At 39.5% G+C, this 16651-nt stretch overlaps 1 protein-coding gene across 1 annotated transcript in view; it reads right to left on the minus strand.

Moving 5' to 3' along the window:
* The window catches only part of LOC138759359 (phosphoinositide 3-kinase regulatory subunit 6-like), an 89488-nt gene extending 73277 nt beyond the window's left edge, over positions 1-16211 (minus strand). Inside the window, exon 1 of the mRNA XM_069929599.1 lies at positions 15812-16211. The gene's annotated coding sequence lies outside the window, so the exon portion shown is untranslated. The remainder of the gene's footprint in view (positions 1-15811) is intronic.
* Between the last annotated feature and the right edge of the window lie 440 nt (positions 16212-16651).

A 16651-nucleotide genomic window follows, 5' to 3' on the forward strand; every position in this document is an offset into this window, starting at 1 on the left:
GGAAACCAACACAGAGAGAATGGACAAACTCCTTACTAACTGCAGTAGATTGTAACCAGGTCACAGGCACCAGAATAGTGTTGTGCTAACTGCTACGGTAACCATACCAACCCAAGGGCAAAAGTTCATTTCTGTTTCTTCTTTTAATGCTGTTCATCAAGTCTTTTGTCACCCCGACCAAGCTCTGAAGAGTAGGTTTCCAAATATGTCTGAATGATTCATATCTGATACAAGTAATTGCTTTTGTTTCGAAATGACAGCTAGTGACCATCAGATCATGAGCTAGTGTTAAAACTGGGCTCGGAGGAGATAGTATCAGCTAGCTCAACTCATGCAAATAAAAGGAAATAAAAACTGAGGTTTGAGCTTAAGAATACAGAGACTGGATATTGGGTGAAAATGGATTAAGGCTGGCTTTAGGAATGGAGCCTTGCATCTGGAGCAGTCATAAATGGAATACATAAACAATATTAGAAGGAGCATGCAGAAAACAACTACAAGAAAAGCAGTGGTGGTAGTTGTGGTCTGGACTTCAAATTAACGAGGAAGCCAAGCAATTAAAATTGATACCACCAAACAGGACTTCCAAGATAAGAAAGAGAACTAGAGCTTAAAACTGTGACAGACATATTTCTTTTCTTTGGCCCTTTGGTGATATAATTGCATTTTCCATTTACAGTAGGAAAGATCATTAAGTTTGCTCATCAAAGCTATTCACTGCACTCAGATAATGAATCAAATAACTACAGAAGAGACATATCACTGCAAATCTAACTGTAACTATTCTGTGGATGCTTCCTTTCTCAAATTTCTCCTGAGCGGTTTTTGATAATAGAAAACAGCCAAAAGAAAATATATTTTCATTCCAACTTCCAACTCCGAAACAAACAGAAAATTGTGCTGACAAAGCTGCAGCAAGACCATGTGAGAGGCATGGAATGCAGATTAAGTATTAATCCTAAAAAGGGAGTCACAGAGATGCCATTTGAAATATGAAAACAACATGAATTTATCCCAAATGGGGATGCCAGATCATTTGATCTGCCTTATCATATATAATTATCCAGCTAAGGTATAAAATACAGGTTTAGTTGTGCAGATAACATTTCACTTTGCGAAACTGAACAGAACTGTGAGAACAAGACTGGAGATGAGATAAAACTCATATTCCCAAAAAACAAAATTATTTATTTGAATATATGAATACTCATTCTGCATATATATTGTTTGTCTGTATGTGTGTGTTATATCTGGTTGTGTGTCTGCATGTTTTGCTCCGAAGACCGGAGAACACTGCTTTGTCAGGTTGTACTAGTGTAATCAGATGACAATAAACTTGACTATAATCTTCAATGATTCTGCATCAGTGTTCAAATGATAATGGTATGGAAAAAAAAGGATGTAATTACAGCTAAACAAATCCAAAAGGCAGCTTCCATCAGAAAATAAAAAGTCTGTGGGAATTTACATTGTTTTCAGAAAGTGTGCACAAATATATCATTTTAATTTGGTATATATCCATTAGATGTGCCATGTAGACAAGGATTTAAATGGAATTTGTAGTGATCTTGATAAAAATACATTGGTTTATTTGTCTTCAAGAACCTTGATAGCAATTGGTAAATGAAGCAAATACATATCTAAATGGATAATTATTTTGCAAATAACAAACTGCTGGAAGAATTCGGGGTCAAGCTGCATCTGTGGAGGGATGGGTATTGTCAATGTTTTGGATCAAGATTTTGCATCAGTAATCCCTTTAATGTGTCATTATTTTAGCAAAATGTATTTTTAATTTTATGGTCATGATCATTTGAAAGCAATGTTAATATTTCAAGGAGAATTGATCTATACTATATTTGATTATTAATAATTTGCACTATTTATAATGGCCATTCAGAGCTATATACCATCTGCAATTATCCAAGAAATGCATAGAGTGCTATTTTAAACAAATGAACATTTGAAAAAAGCAGCAACAAAAGAGAGATAACTCACTCTTATCAAAAGGATGGAAAATACAAGGAATAAAAGCTGGCCTCAGTGTAGGTCACAAGGTCTCTTCAGCCAACTTTAGTGTTCAGCAAGAGCGTAGTGGACCTCACTTTGATCTTAATCCAACCTTCCTGTCTATTCACTTTTGCCCTGAGTCTAAAATGTGTCCATCTGAGTTTAACTTTATTTAGTGATTTAATGGCCATAGTCATTGGGGTAAACAATTCGAAACAATGTCAACACGAAGAGCAAAAGAAAACTCCTCATTAATTCTGATCAACATGAATGGTCTACTTGAAGATTTTGCTCCACAATTCAGATTCAGTTTCAGAGTTATTTTCAGAGAACTTCCATGACATCACATACAACCCTGGGATTCTTTTTCATGCAGTGAGGCAGAATTTCCACTTATTGCTAGTGCAAAAAACCTATACTCAATGTACACATGTAGACAAACTGACAGCAATACAGAAAGAAAATAAAATCAATGAAGTGCAAAAGTAAGAGTCCTTAAACGAGTCCTTGGTTGAGTTTGTCATTTAAGATTCTGGTGGCAGAGGGGTTGCAGCTGTTCCTGAACCTGGTGGTGCGAGTCTTGTGGCATCTATACCTCTTTCCTGATGGTAGCAGTGAGATCAGAGTGTGTGCTGAGTGATGTGGATCCTTAATGATTGCTGCTGCTCTCCGACTGCAGATGTTATCAATGGTGGGGAGGGTTTTGCCTATGATGTCCTGAGCTGCGTCCACTACCTTTTGCAGGGCTTTACGCTCAGGGGTATTGGTGACCTCCTATCAAACTGTGATACAGCCAGTTAGCACACTTTCCACCACATAGCTGTAGAAATTCTAGGTTATCCTACAGTCTCTGACAATCTATTTTGCCAAGTCCTCTGCAAACCTTCCATATTTCAATAAAATCATCTCCCCATTTTCAAAGTATCAATAAATGCAAGTCAAATCTGTTCTAGCTTTTCTTACAAGGCAACACCTTCATTACATGATTCCACCTCAAGGCAACACCTTCATTACATGATTCCACCTCAAGGCAACACCTTCATTACATGATGCCACCTCCATAATAGATGTTGAAGAAGAGCTGGTTGCACTTCAATCAAGCAGAAAGACATTCCTTGAGGGGTTGGTTATGAAGCAAATCAACTTGTGTCTCAGGAAGGGCTGAGACCCACTTCAGTCCACCTATCATCGCAACATCTCAGATGCCATCTTGCTAGCCCTTCACTCAGTGTTACATGATCTGGATCACAAGAACGCCTACATCAGATTGTTGTTCATTAACGACAGTTTGGCGTTTAACAGCATCATACCAGCAAGACATAATTAAACTCAGGGATTTTGGATCCTATGCAATCAGACTTTCAACTTCCTCATCAGTAGACCCCAATCAATGCAGATTGGCAACATCACCTCCCCCTCATTTACCGTCAACACAGGGCACCCCAAGACCAAGTGCAGTTCCAACTCAATCTATAAATTTACTGAGACCACAATGTTGGCCAAATAACTGGAAATGATGAGTCAGAATACTGAATGGAGATGAAGATTTGTTTGGGTCATGACAGAACAACAATCTTTGCTCTAAGGGGAAGCACAGGAACCACAAACCTTCTTCATCATGGGACAGCGGTGGAGAGAGGATTAGTAGCTTCAAGATCCTGGGCATCCACATATCAGAGGACCTCTCCTGGATCCAGTACATCGAGGCATCTCTGAAGAGAGCACACCAATGTCTATTTTCTATGAAGTCTGAGAAAATTTGGCAGGTCATTGAATAGTCTAAACTTCTACAGGTGCACTATAAGATGTATACTAACTAATTGAATTGGGACCTGGTTTGGTCATTCAAGTGCTCTGGAATGCAGAAGGCTGTAGAAATTACCAACCACATCCTAGTCCATCACAGGCTTTCACCTCCCACCTATTAAAGACATCTTCAAGAAGGCAGCCATCATCATAAACAAAACAAATGCCCCCCACCCCCATCACCCTGGTCACAGCCTCTTCTTTTTTTTTTATTTTTTTAAATTTTTTATTTTTCACACCATAAATCACGTTAGCCATGATATACACTTTTTCTTTTTCACACATATACATTGTCTTTTTCTCCCCCCCCCCTCCTCCCAAGCCACACCCCCACCCCCCCTCTCATCCATTTTAGGTATACAATCTAGGTTGCATTAAGCCAGTCAGACAATGTTGTCATTCAACAAAAATACACCAGAAATTCTACTGAGTCCATTCTTTTCTTTTCTTCTCCTTCCATCAATTTAGGTAATGTTTGTTCCCGGTAGGTTTTCGCTATTGTATTTAATGTAAGGCTCCCATACTTGTTCGAATATTTCAATATTATTTCTTAAACTATATGTTATTTTTTCTAATGGAATACATTTATTCATTTCTATATACCATTGTTGTATTTTCAAATTATCTTCCAATTTCCAGGTTGACATAATACATTTTTTTGCTACGGCTAGGGCTATCTTAACAAATCTTTTTTGTGCATCCTCCAAGTCAATTCCAAATTCTTTATTTTTTATGTTACTTAGGAGAAAGATCTCTGGATTCTTTGGTATATTGTTTTCTGTTATTTTATTTAATATCTGATTGAGATCATCCCAAAATTTTTCTACTCTCTCACATGTCCAGATTGCATGAATTGTTGTTCCCCTTTCTTTTTTACATCGAAAACATCTATCAGATACTGTTGGGTCCCATTTATTTAACTTTTGCGGTGTAATGTATTATCTGTGTAACCAATTATATTGTATCATACGTAGCCTCGTATTTATTGTATTTCTCATCGTTCCAGAACATAATTTCTCCCATGTTTCCTTTTTTATCTTTATATTTAAATCTTGTTCCCATTTTTGTTTAGTTTTACCATTTGTTTCCTCATTCTCTTTTTCTTGCAGTTTAATATACATATTTGTTATAAATCTTTTGATTAACATTGTATCTGTAATCACATATTCAAGGTTACTTCCCTCTGGTAAACTCAAATTGCTTCCTAATTTCTCTTTCAAGTAGGATCTCAGTTGGTAATATGCCAGCGCTGTATCTCCAGTTATATTGTACTTATCTCTCATTTGTTCAAAGGATAAGAATCTACTTCCTGAAAAACAATTTTCTATTCTTTTAATCCCTTTTTTTTCCCATTTTCTAAAGGAAAGGTTGTCTATTGTAAAAGGGAGTAGCTTATTTTGCGTCAATATTAGTTTTGGTAATTGATAATTTGCTTTATTTCTTTCTACATGAATCTTCTTCCAAATATTGAGGAGATGATGTAATATTGGAGAAGTTCTATGTTGTACCAATTTTTCGTCCCATTTATATAATATGTGTTCAGGTATCTTTTCCCCTATTTTATCTAATTCTAGTCTCGTCCAGTCTGGTTTTTCCCTTGTTTGATAAAAATCTGATAGGTATCTTAATTGTGCGGCTCTATAATAATTTTTGAAGTTTGGCAATTGTAAGCCTCCTTGTTTATACCATTCTGTTAATTTATCTAGTGCTATCCTCGGTTTCCCCCCTCTCCATAAAAATTTCCTTATTATTTTCTTTAACTCTTTGAAGAATTTTTCTGTCAGTTGTATTGGCAATGCCTGAAATAAGTATAGTATCCTTGGAAAAATGTTCATTTTAATACAGTTTATCCTTCCTATCAGTGTTAGTGGTAGCTCTTTCCAATGCTCTAAATCGTCCTGTAATTTTTTCATTAGTGGATTGTAATTGAGTTTATATAATTGGCCTAGATTTTTGTTTATTTGTACACCTAGGTATCTTATTGCCTGCATTTGCCATCTGAATGGGGATTCCTTCTTAAATTTTGAGAAATCCACGTTATTCATAGACATTGCTTCACTTTTATTTACGTTTATCTTGTATCCCGACACTTCTCCATATTCCTTCAATTTCTTATATAATTCTTTTATTGATAGTTCTGGTTCTGTTAAGTACACTATCACATCATCCGCAAATAGACTGATTTTATATTCCCTGTCTTTTATTTTTATTCCTTTTATATTATTATCTATTCTTATCAATTCTGCTAGTGGTTCTATAGCTAGCGCAAACAATAACGGTGATAGTGGGCATCCCTGCCGCGTTGACCTGCTTAAGTTAAATTGCTTTGATACATGTCCATTTACTGTCACTTTTGCTAACGGTCCCTTATATAATGCTTTAATCCAATTAATATACTTCTCCGGTAAACTGAATTTTTGCAATACTTTGAACAAATAATTCCATTCTACTCTGTCGAAGGCCTTCTCTGCGTCTAAAGCAACTGCTACTGCAGGTGCTTTATTTCCTTCTACTGCATGAATTAAGTTAATAACTTTACAAATATTGTCTGTTGTGCGTCTTTTTTTGATAAATCCAGTTTGGTCTAAATTTACCATTTTCGGTACCTGTTCTGCTAATCTGTTTGCTAATAGTTTAGCTATTATCTTATAATCTGTGTTTAGCAAAGATATTGGTCTATATGACGCTGGTGAGAGTGGATCTTTCCCTTGTTTTAGTAACTGTAATTATTGCTGTTTTACATGAATCTGGTAAGTTTTGTGTCTCATCAATCTGGTTGATTACATCCAGGAGGGGCGGTATTAATAAGTCTTTAAATGTTTTGTAGAATTCTATTGGGAGTCCATCCTCTCCTGGTGTCTTATTATTTGGTAATTTTTTTATTATCTCTTGTATTTCTACTGTTCCAAATGGTTCTGTTAATTTATTTTGTTCCTCTATTTGTAGTTTTGGTAGTTCAATTTTAGTCAAAAATTCATCTATTTTCCCTTCTTTCCCTTCGTTTTCAGTTCGGTATAATTGTTCATAGAATTCTCTGAAGTTTTCCTTAATTTCTTTTGGATTATATGTAATTTGTTTGTCTTTTTTCCTTGTTGCCAATACCATTTTCTTAGTTTGCTCTGTCTTAAGCTGCCATGCTAAGATTTTGTGTGTTTTTGTCACAGCCTCTTCTCATGCAACCTTTGGAAAGAAGGTACAGAAATCTGAAATCTGAAATCAAGCACCTCCAAGTTCAAGAATCCAATGGCGATCTGCCTTTTGAACATCCCCTCACTGCCCTAACCATAAACTGCACTGGAACCATTCAAAATCCTGTATGAACTGTTGAAACTTTAAAAAACACACACACACTAACTGTGAATATTTATTTATCTCTTTCCATACTGGGATAATTTGATGGTTACTAGTGTAGTTGATGTATTCCGCATACACGTTTGACTGCAGCAAATAAGGATTCTGCTTGCACAAATGCATTATCTATACAAACAAATTCATTATTATTGGTGAATTTTCTTTGAACATCTTCCAAAGCAAGTACATTCCTCTTTAACTTTGACAGCCCCATAACCATTGTTCAAGAAATGACTGCAACCCTATGTGCAATTCTCTAAATTTGGGCTCAGAACCTCTGATTTATTGAGCCAGAACTCTAATCCCTGAGCTACAAAGCCACCTTCCATATCCACATTCCCATATTCAAGACTTCATAGCACTCACAAATATGTCTAACATAAAGGTAAACGTTCACAGTCCAAAAAGACTTTTTCCAACCTCGTAAAACCCCTGGTATCTGACACATATGGGCATTGATCGATGCTGGATAAGTAAGTTTTCCAGAAGTTTGAGGCTCACTCTTATAATGCCTATCTAATATACCTGCATTAAGAATAAACAGTTTAAAAGACAAAAATACTATACAATACTTCCAGTGAACAAATTTCACTTTCATTAATATCATTCATTCAGCATCGGCGATCATGTCTCTCCATCCAGCACAATCTCTGACCCTCTGAATTGTAATGGTTGCCTCTTCTCCTTCAGTAAAGGCTCCATCTTTGAACTGAGATCGTAGTCGAGGTTACATTCATCATTATACAAGGGAAAAATACTGAAGTGGTTTCCTGTTGGCTTCTTCAGTACACTGTCCACACTGGATGGGTAATACTAGCCATTGATCATCAGATTCATCTGCCCAGCGTTTTTAGTTTTACAACCATAAATTCCAATTTGCTTATAAAAACCATCCAGCATCTACAATCCATGGGTTCACGTGACCCTGAATGGGAGGCTAAGCAGGCACTACATGAGTATATAAACCTTAACACATTTTATTTTATTTTTCAGTCACGTCCTTTGAAAACATTTAACTCTGGCTGCATCTGCAGGTTCCTCCTGGTCACAGATGAACAATAACATCATAATGAACAGCATCCCTTCCCCCAAGTTTACAGATGAACCCTTACTAATATACTTAATAAAATATGCTATTAAAGATAAAGACTCTTATTAAGCAGAGATAAGGAGACACTTTAAGTGTGTCAACCCAATGGTGAGTGGCATCAGCCAGCTCTTCATCCTGGGTGATGCCATTTTATTCAAGCTCAACTTTATTCAAACTTTTTCAAACAGCTGCTATGAGCAAAGCATGACGAAGGCACTCTGCCGGCTGAATATTTGCTCCTATCTTCACCAAGGTTTATGAGAGAACATTTACTTTTATAATTTTAAAATTCATTTAAAATTTTTGTTTATTTCTTATTTTTTGTTGTTGCCAGTTGCTTGAATTCTGGATAATAGAGCTTTTACTGTACAAGGCTATCCAGTGAATGTTGCCAAGCATCTCCTTAGTCCCACTTCACCAGGATCTGGCTATCCAACCCAAACCTGACAAAATAGTATGTACCAAATTCAGGACAGTTCAGCTGTCAAAAATATTTTGGAACATCGAGGTAGTGTTAGCTTTAGTTTATTCATTGTCAGATCAGATCTTACTTTTATGTCTGAGCATGCCTCCGCATTTCACTTAGAGAGTGGTTGCGAGATGGTGCATGCACGAATGACAATTTTCTAATCATCTCTGCACTCTGGATCAATTCCTTTGGATCGGAGGATGCAAATATGACCCCAACCTTTTTAATAGAAAGGAGGAAGAGAGAAACTCAGGAATTATCGCTCAGTTTGCCTTACTTCAGCCATGGCAAAAATGCTGGAATCAATGGTTAAAGATGTAATTGGTGCACATTTGGAGAGGAGTGATAGGAAGAGTCCAACTCAGCATGAATTTACAAAAGGGAAAATCAGACTTGAAAGATTTTTTGAATTTTTTTTGAGGATATAATCAGTGGAGTTGACAATGGTGAACTAGTTGATGTAATGCCCTTTGTCCCTCCCAAGGTAACAATGGCCAATACCAGAGAACATCCTTTCAAGGTGAGTGGAGGAAAGTTTAGGAGAAATGTCAGAGGTAGACTTTTTTTTTATACATACATGCAGAGAGTGGTGAGTGCCTGGAATGTATTGCCAGGGCTGGTGGTAGAGTCAGATAGAAGACAGACATTTAAAATACTTTTAGATTGGCACATGGATTATTAGGGGTTATTAGCTGTGAGGGGGAAAGAGTTAGATATAGATTGTTTATTACGATTGCCACTATGTCAGGGGCTGAGGGGTCTGTACTGCGCTGTACTGTTCCATGTAGTGCATTTGGACTTTCAAAAGATTTTTGATAAAGTTCCACACAAAAGATTAGTGTTTAAAACTGGGGAACTGGGTATAGGAGGTGAATGTATTGATTTGGATAGATAACTAGTTGGCAAGCAGGAAGTGAAAGTGGTTATAAGTGGGTCCTTTTAAGATGGGCAGTCAGTTACTAGTGGGGCACCATAAGGTTCAGTGCTGGTACCCCAGCTATTTACAGTATACAATGGAATGGAATGTAGTACCACTAAATTTACAGATGAGCTGATTGGCTGTGTGAACTGTGAGGAAGATTCAGGAAGGCTGCAGGGTGACTTGGACAGGTTAGGAAAATGGGTAAATGCATGGCAGAGGCGGTATCAGTGAGACAAATGAGAACTTATCCACGGACACAATAACAGACAGGCAGGTTAGCTGAATTGTGACAAGTTAAGAAAAGAGCTGGGTGTCAGGTGCATCAGTTATTAAAGGTTGGAATGTTGGTACAGCAGGCAGCGAAGAAAGCAAAGAGCATGTTTACCTTTATTGCAAGTGGTTTTCAATGTTGAGTAATATGTGCAGGTAAACCCGGCTTTACGAATACTCGCTTAATGATAATTTGCTTTAACAAAGAAACACGTGTTCGCTTTTATGAAGAAATTATAATGGGTTTTTGATTTTTACTAAAATTGTTTCCAGTAGAAGTCAGTGGGTCTTCGCTTTACGAATTTTCAATTAACAAATGGTTTCTCAGAAACGCTCTACCTTCGTAAACCAGGGTATAACCTGTGTAATTTTGGTCTTCTAATTTAAGAAAGAACATACTTGCCATTAAGGGATTAAAGGTTCACCAGATTGATTCCTGGGATGGAAAGACTGACACATTAAGAAAGACTCGATGGAACTTAGAAGAAGCAGAAACATATCATTAATGTTGCTGCAGGACTAGATAGGTTAGATGCAAGAAGAATGTTCCTGATGTTGGTGAAGTGCAGAACAAAGTCACAGGTCAAGGTTAAAGTGCTGAAGAAACTCAACAGGTCCTGCAGCAACATTTTGGGCCTGAACCCTTCATCAAGGTATGAGCAAAAAGCAGGCATATGCCTGAATAAAAAGGCAGGGGAGGAGCACCGGGCCATAGGTGGACATGAATAGGAGGGCAGGAGTGAAAAGCGGAGAATTGATCGGGGAATGGGGTTACCTCTGTGAATGCAGAGCTGCAGGCAAGGAGTGATAAGGAGAGAGATAGAGGGAGAGAAACTACAAAATATATGTAACCCTCATAAGCAGCTCAGATGTGTTTTTGGTTAGTATTTTTTTTTAAAATAGCGTAGTTTGTATATATTTTACACCCCACCATGGTTGTTGGCAGAATCGCAGACAGCCATGAAGAAGTGTACTGGAGGGAGAGAGATCAGCTAATTGAGTGTCGTCATGACAACAACCTTGCACTCAACATTAGCAAAACTAAGGAATTGATTGTGGACTTCAAGAAGGGTAAATTAGGAGAATACAAACCACTGTTCAATGAGGGGGTCAGCAGAGGAGAGGGTAAAGACTTCAAATTCCTGGGTGGCGACGTCTCTGAGGATCTCTCCTGGGGCCATCGTGTCAATGCAATCATGAAAGGGGTTTGAGGAGATTTGGTCTGTCACCTAAGACTCATGCAAATTTCAACAGGTGTACTATGGAGAGGTTCGGCTCCGAATCATGGGTCCTCTACCGGCACCACCTACGGCTCCTAGAACGCTTCCACCAGCGTTGTCTCCGCTCCATCCTCAACATCCATTGGAGCGCTCACACCCCTAACGTCGAGGTACTCGAGATGGCAGAGGTCGACAGCATCGAGTCCACGCTGCTGAAGATCCAGCTGCGCTGGATGGGCCACGTCTCCAGAATGGAGGACCATCGCCTTCCCAAGATCGTATTATATGGCGAGCTCTCCACTGGCCACCGTGACAGAGGTGCACCAAAGAAAAGGTACAAGGACTGCCTAAAGAAATCTCTTGGTGCCTGCCACATTGACCACCGCCAGTGGGCTGATAACACCTCAAACCGTGCATCTTGGCGCCTCACAGTTTGGCGGGCAGCAGCCTCCTTTGAAGAAGACCGCAGAGCCCACCTCACTGACAAAAGGCAAAGGAGGAAAAACCCAACACCCAACCCCAACCAACCAATTTTCCCTTGCAACCGCTGCAATCGTGTCTGCCTGTCCCGCATCGGACTGGTCAGCCACAAACGAGCCTGCAGCTGACGTGGACTTTTTACCCCCTCCATAAATCTTCGTCCGCGAAGCCAAGCCAAAGAAGAAGAAGACTATGGAGAGCATTCTGACTTGTGCAATCCTGTCTGGTATGGAGGTGCCAATGCACAGGACAGAAAAAGGTTCCAGAGGGTTGTAAAGAATATGGAAAGAAAGAAAGAATAGGACGCTGAGGTTGGATGATCATGTTGAATGGTGGTGCAGGCTTGAAGGGCTGAAGAGCTTACTCATGAACCTATACGATTGTAAGATTTAAGGCCAGAGAGGCATGAAAACATTCCAAGAAGGGGGAAGAAGACTGAGTGATTGTTTTTCATCATCAGTGCAAATGAACGTTCTACTTTCTTTAATTCAGTATCAGGTTTTGCAACACCATTAAACCATATACAAACATGTTGAATGTAAACTAAATAACTGCACCTCAGTTGTGATATCCTAACTACAAGTTCATTCAATGTTACTGAACAATTTCATACCCAGAATCTACTGCATATACAGGTGCATAATAATTATACTGTAATTGAAAATTTAGAAAGGCTAGAAGTTTGGCAAGTTCAAGGCAATTTATCAAAAAGGTGAAAAAAAAATCTGACAATGCTGGAAACCTGAATTAACAATAGAAAATATAAGGGGTCCTCAGCAAGTCAGACGGCATCCACAGATACTTCAAGACAACGGTCCTTTACCAGAAAATGAGAAAAATTAAAAGTCAAAATTTATAGGTTATCTCAATTCTCATGAAAGGACATTGGAAATATCAACTAAAAATCTATTATTGTTTTCCAAAGGCTAATGTTAAACATAAAAGTTCATTTTAAAAAACAGAGTTTCTACATATATGCCATGGAGTTTTTATAAGGTTAATATTAAGATGCCAAATAATATATTGGATTTAAACAAGGGTCAATGCCTTGACAAAAGGCTCAGGTCTGAAATTTCAGATCTGTAATATATCTTTACCTCCTATGGACACTACGAGACCAGCTGAGTTCCTTCAGCATTTCTGTGTTTTCACTACATTTCTAGCATCTGCAGACTTTCATGTTTCACTTTAATAGTGTATGTAGTTAGATGTACTTATCTTATTTTCTACTACTGTATAATCAATGGTAAGATTAATATCTTCTCAGAAGATCACGAATGTATATTCAGAAACACACCTTTGTAATTTTTCTTTCACCTTAAATTCAACTTTGAGGTTAGATTAGAATGATATAGTTTTGACTATGGAAATGAGACTGAGTCGATAGGGGCCATCATGAACCCATGTTAACTTTTCCCACACTCCCATTCATCCCCCACCCCCAAATTCTATCTCTCACCCATAAACTGGGGGAAACGTACAGTCGTCAATTATCCCATCAACTCACAGGTTTAATTGGAGTATCCATATAGTTTGATCTATATAGAACATACAAGCTCCATACATATAGCTCCAGGTGGGTTTAACATGGGTCTCTGGAGCTGTGAGGAAGGAACTTTACTAGCAGAACCATTGGACTGCTCATGCTATTAAGGGAAGTAGAATTATTGTAATTATATTTTAATAATTAGAACCATGTTTCAAATTCATTGTGAAACACATTTTTCGAGAAACAAATTTCAACCAAGATTCCACCTATAAAAGTTTATTCCTAGGATAAGACATGGAAATTCTTAACATTTATGTTCAGTGGTACAAGATGATTCATTGCAATCTGCAGCCAAGACATAACCTTGTGATTATCACTCAATGAACTAGTTGTTGTTGAAGTGCAATCACTACTATTCCGATATTGATATTATTATATTTTATAATAAGCAATTTCTGACAATGTGCAGCATTGAACAATGAGAAAGACTTTAAATCATATAAAATTACCCAAAATCTTTGAATAAGCTTTTCACTCACCATAACATACACCTTAAATTAAAAGTAAAATGCGAGGTCCGGTAGCATCTGTGGAAACCCTTGGATGAGGTGGCCCTTTGCTGACCCGAAATATTAACTCCTTCTCTTTCCACAGATGCTACCTGAATGTTTCCAAATTTTATCTTTTCAGATTCCCAGCATCTGAAGTTTCCTGATGTATACATCTTATGTCTTTGCTGGGAATCTCAATCAATCTTTGTTATAGAGCAGATTTTACGGTCTTTACAGCCCATTGTTGACATAGTATCCTGTGGGTAATTTCTACTGAAATAGGGTATTTTTGTTGAAGTAAAACAAGGTTACCATAAGATTAAAGTAAGGTTCAAAATTGAGATCCATGAGCTCACTTTCAGATGGATCACATAACCCCTCTCTGGAGAACCAACAGGAACTGGCCAATATCTTTCACTGCTGCAGGACAACAGGCCCACGTGAATAATATCAACTTGAGGGGTGTTGAGCTTATATATGGATTCACCTAATGTCCTCTCTCTTTCTCATACACACAAATCCTTCTCTGTGCAGACATCAGAAGTAGTAGAAATTTAGATCCATGTGTCTCCCAAAGTCGCTGCAACCAATTGTAACTCCTGACATATACCTAAAGCACACATGTCAAACTCTGGCCCGCGGGCCAGATTTGGCCCGCGATATAATTATATTTGGCCCGCAAGATCATATTAAATATATATTAGAGTGGCCCGCTGTCTGCCGCGCCAGTATAGCGCATGCACACTGAAGGTAAAAATGAAGACGCCAGAGGTGTGGAGGGATCTCAGAGTCCCGAATCCCGGGGATCGGAGCGCCGCACTCAGACCGCCCGGCTCCCGGACACACAGACGCGGTTGGAGTTGGGGACCATCCTCGCTGGGTCTGCGCTTCAGCGGCGACACCGGACTGAACGTCTCGTTGGCGATGCCTTCCCCCTCGCTCCGTGCGCAGCGGACCCTGCCTCCCGCTCCTTTTGTTGGAGACGAGCCCGGCGCCGTGAGATCGCAGTTTAATCCTTCTCCAACCATGGGAGGGGGGTGGGCGCAACGCACTCTTCTCAGCCAATTCCTCCACCGCCCCGGACGCCGGCGTTTCAACGGGGGGTTTCGGGTGCCTTCGTCAGGCGACCGACCTGTTGGTCCAAGACAAGGGGAGAGCATACAAACTCCACACAGACAGCACCTGAACTCGGGTGAACGTGGAGCTCCGACCCCACATTCCACATCAGGACTGTGTGTAAGATTGGGAGCAGTGAGACGGAAGCTTATTTTGTTCCTGTGATTTAAGCCTTTTTTGGGGTGGGGGGGGAGGGGTCCTTCTCTGACCACTTGCCTAACAATTAACCTAATCAGATGTGGAGTTACCACAATACAACAGTTCTCAACCTTTTTCTTTCCACTCGCGTCCCTGTGCCATTGGTGCTCTGTGATTAGTAAGGGATTGCTTAAGGTGGTCTGTGGGTGGAAGTTTGAAGACCACTGCTTTAATCATCCCTCATTGACTCGTCATGTGCACGTTTCAGAACGCAAAAGGAAATGGGCCAATGACAATGAAAGAGTTTATCCAAAACTATTATTAAACATTTATTTTAATAAGAAAATTTTTAACATTACATATGTTGAAAGAAGAGAAAACATGCAGATGTTGTTGAAAATTTTCAATAAATATTTAGTTCGGCCCTCGACTTAGTCCAAGTTTTTAATTTTGGCCCTCCGTGAATTTGAGTTTGACACCCCTGACCTAAAGTAATCAGTTGCAGGGAGGCAAGCCTCCGACGTTCCTGGATTCCATAGTGTAGCTTCCGTTACTTACTGTTTAAGGACCCTGAGCCATTTGATTACATTGGAATCGAAACATAAAAAAAAGTGTGCCACATTTCCCAATGGAAATGCCAGTTTTTATCATCTCAACCAAATTGAGAGAAGGCAAGAAAGAGAGTGGGCAGAAAGAACGTTGCCACCGTTATAAAGTCAGCTGTAACAAGGGTGCAGATTTCAAGTACAGGAAAGTTCAAAATTGTTTTTAACGTGGCCAATGGAAATATTTTGCGCTGTTTTAAAACATACCCCACCCCCGATAATAATGCCAGTTTAACAGTCAAACGGCGCTTCAAGAAATCGGGTGGGCTGCCGATCACAAGAGAACTCTTTTACCTCCACTCCAGCCCGTCTTCTGCACACAGCCGTGGGGCACATCCAGGGACCGTGCAACTGGACAGCGCAGCCAACCCAGTCCAAATGGCTGGGCGAGTGGACAGCTTCTCTTTACAGGTTTATGTTTCCCAGTAGATTCCTCAAGCCGGCAGCTCTTCTTGTTCAACTTCCTCAAGTGGCCACTAGATTTAAAGCAAATTCAAAAAGTGACCAGCAAAAGGCAATGACTCCACATGAAAAGTCGAGTTGGGACCCGCAGGTCAACAGACTGCAATAGTCTTTGGTTCTTTCCCCAGTTCCCACTGTGAACGTGGCCTCTTGGACAAGCGAGCTCCGAAGTTAATGAAAGCCCCAACACTCATCTCAACTTGTGATGGGCGATAAAGCAGAACGAACCGGTGCTTTAAGGATGGCAGTGAATCCAACTGCAGCTTCTCATTGGTTCCGTCGGGCGCCAGTCGAAACCATTCCAGGAAGTAACTTTTGGAAAGTTTGACAGGGTGAGAGTTGGTCGGTACCTTTGACCGGGTCCCGCGCCGCCCTCTTTGCATTTCTCCAGGCAATCCCAGGTCCCAGAGGCGTTGAGCCTGAACAGGGCGATCGATGGGAATGTAGCACTTGTTCCGTTGGAAATGTCTGGAGATTTTGTTCAAAGTTACCAACAAAAAAATCCATCGATAGCATAAGTTTAACTTCAATTTATACACATGCCCGGTAGAAACTGATAATTAGTTATCCCTATCTGAAAAGCGAGAGCAAAATGTAGATTGCTGGAAATCAGACCGTGCAGGAAAACACTTGGCAGGTCCGCGGTGCTTTGTGGAAAGAGAGATGGAGCGA

The sequence above is a fragment of the Narcine bancroftii genome, chromosome 3 (assembly GCF_036971445.1).
Source record: "Narcine bancroftii isolate sNarBan1 chromosome 3, sNarBan1.hap1, whole genome shotgun sequence".
In the NCBI taxonomy this organism is placed as follows: Eukaryota; Metazoa; Chordata; class Chondrichthyes; order Torpediniformes; family Narcinidae; genus Narcine; species Narcine bancroftii.